The sequence below is a fragment of the Hypanus sabinus genome, unplaced genomic scaffold (assembly GCF_030144855.1).
Source record: "Hypanus sabinus isolate sHypSab1 unplaced genomic scaffold, sHypSab1.hap1 scaffold_1543, whole genome shotgun sequence".
Lineage (NCBI taxonomy): Eukaryota > Metazoa > Chordata > Chondrichthyes > Myliobatiformes > Dasyatidae > Hypanus > Hypanus sabinus.
This window is the reverse complement of record NW_026779620.1, coordinates 40,001-43,068: the sequence shown is the minus strand read 5'-3', so window position 1 is coordinate 43,068 and position 3,068 is coordinate 40,001.

Genomic DNA, 3,068 nt, shown 5'->3' with positions numbered 1-3,068 from the left:
CAGTGCCTGCTGGGGTCTGGTTAACGACTTGTCCCGGCCGGGCCGGTTAACCATTTGTCACGCCGAAGTTGGTTAACGACTTGTCCCGGCCGAGCCGGTTAACCATTTGTCTCGCCGAAGTCGGTTAACGATTTGCCTGAGCCCGGTCGGTTAACCAATTGTCACGAGCCGGCGAACGGAAGAACTGTCCGCGCCGGGCCGCTGCCTAAGTCTCTGTCCTGTTCTGCATGTCAGCACCGGACCCGGTCGGTTACCGCAGTGCCGGCTGGGGTCTGGTTAACGACTTGTCCCGGCCGGGCCGGTTAACCATTTGTCACGCCGAAGTTGGTTATCGACTTGTCCCGGCCGAGCCGGTTAACCATTTGTCTCGCCGACGTCGGTTAACGATTTGTCCCAGCCGGGCCGGTTAACCAATTGTCACGAGCCGGCGCGAACGGAAGAACTGTCCGCGCCGGGCCGCTGCCTAAGTCTTTGTCCTGTTCTGCATGTCAGCACCGGTCCCGGTCGGTCACCGCAGTGCCGGCTCGGGTCTGGTTAACGACTTGTCCCGGCCGGGCCGGTTAACCATTTGTCTCGCCGACGTCGGTTAACGACTTGTCCCGGCCGGGCCGGTTAACCATTTGTCACGCCGAAGTTGGTTAACGACTTGTCCCGGCCGGGCCGGTTAACCATTTGTCACGCCGAAGTTGGTTAACGACTTGTCCCGGTCGGGCCGGTTAACGATCTGCCAGGGCCCGGTCGGGAACTCGATTGCCCGCCCGGGTACTGTTGTCTTGCTCCACCGCACGGCCGGGGGAGTCGGTCGGCACGGCTAACGAGCCGTCCGAGAACTGCCGGTTAACCAGTTGCCCGGTGGCAATTCGTTAACTGAGTCCGCTCCGGAAGTCTGGATGCGGGTCGGATTTGAGGGTCGTAGCCGGGCAGGAGTTCCAGAGGCTCGGCAGCCGGGGTCAGATACGGCCGCCCCTTTGACACATGCAATTTCTGTACGGGGGCATTGGCGGGGTTTCCGGAGATTTACGGGGAGGCGTTTTTCTCGACCACTTAGGAGTGGTCGACGGGCGTTACGGGCCTCCCCACTTCGTTAACCCGGGCCGCGCGGCGGTATTTCCGCACGCTTCCCAAGGTCGCCCGTATGGATTTTCGGACGAATTCCCAATGGCGGAAGTCAGTCAGCGGGACGTATCCGCAGGCCCAAGCCGACCGAGGGGCTGCATGTACGGGCTGACTACCGGTGCTCGGGCCGCCGAATCGAAACCTTGCCCGAATGATTTTCTGACAAAGTCCCGCGGCGGGGAGACGCGAGGGGACGAATTCGGAGGGTCGTGCCGGCCGAGGGGCGGCATTTTCGGTGGGACTACCGCAGGTCCCTCCGCCAAAAATAGGGCTACGGCCCGATCGAAAATCTGACAAAGTCCCGCTGCGGTGAGCCGCGAGGGGACGTATTCGGAGGGCCGTGCCGGCCGAGGGGCGGCATTTTCGGTGGGACTACCGCAGGTCCCACCGCCGATCCGAGACCTTGGCAGAAGTCGAAATTATTCCAAGTCCCAACTCGGAAGTCGGAATGAAGGCTGATTCGGGGCCCTGCTGCCGGCCGAAGCGGACGATGCACGGCGGCACTACCGGAGGGCCGACCGCCGACAGAGGCGCGTGCTCCCGGCGCCGCGCCGGTTAACCAATTGACGGCGGAAGTCTGTGAAGGTCGGATCCAGCCCGTCGGGCGGGCCCGAGGTGCGACGAGGCCGGCGTGAGCTCCGGGCGTCTTACCGCCGGTTTGACACACGTCATTGTTGTACGGTCAGTCGCGGCGCCGGTTAACCAGTTAGGCCCGGAGAGCGCTATGAAGGTTGCATTTGCCCCGCCTGGCCGGGCCAAGGTACGACCTGCCCGGCAGGACTTCCGGCAGGCGTCCCGCCGACTTGACACATGCAATTTCTGTACGGGGGCATTGGCGGGGTTCCCGGAGATTTTCGGGAACACGTTTTCCAGAGGCACTTAGACGGATTTCCAGTGGTACGGTTGACACACGAGACAGACAGACAACACAACACACACAGTGCGGAGGCCGAAGTGAACCTTCGGGGGTTATTTCGGACTCAGTAAGCGGGAGGCCAGGCGAGCTCCGACTTACAGTGATTTATAGACAGAAAAGGCTTTTGAATGCTTACCGAGGTGAAGGCAGACGGGAAGTCCGAGGACGCGCCAGGGGCTCCGGACAGGGTCTGAGCGGGAACCGTGGGCGACGGCCGGCAGACCGACGGGTAGCCAAAAGCCTTTTAGGAGGGGAGCACGCACTTTGTGTGACGGAGACTTGTGTGGGAACCAGCCTGCCACGGGTGCCCTCGCGAGTGTCGTCTGCGGAGACCTCTGTTCCCCGATCGATGCGGCTTGGTCGGTCCTACCTTTGGGAGAGGCCGAGTGGAAGCGACGGTCTCGACACGTGCGGCGAACTTCCACGCTCGGCTCGTTACCATCTCCGGAGGTGGGTTGATGGGTCTGCCGCGGGGCGGCCCGATACCGACCGAGGTCTTCATGCTTCGGACGGAATTGGACGTTGGGCATTCGCACGTTTGCACCGCGATCGATCAGCCGGATTCCCCCGCCGGCGGACGAGACTGCTGCGCCCACGAATGACGGGGGCCGGGCGGGCGGCCGTCGACCATCCCGAGAAGGCAGGCACACACGCGCTCCATACCTAGGCGGTGAAGGTGCGGACCTCACCGGAGCGGACGACGGGGCGGGATGGCGAGGCGCTCACCGGCGCGGCGTTGGCCCCGGGCCGTCGGAGGCGAGCGGCGACCGTCGACCGTCCCGAGAGCCAACTCGGCAGGAGCGGTGCGGGTGCGGACCCCACCCAGCGACGCGGCTCGAGAGGGGGCGGCGCGGCGCCGCGACGAGCATGGCCCGAGAGTGCAGGGGACGGGCGCGCCGGCCGCAGCAGCACTCTCTCGCGCCGCACAGGCAAGGCGAGAGAGTCGGGGGAAGTCCGAAAACCAGAGTGGCAAGAGATGCCCGTGCAGCCACGCAACCGAAGCGTTGATCCTCGGTCACGAACGAGAGGGAGGAGA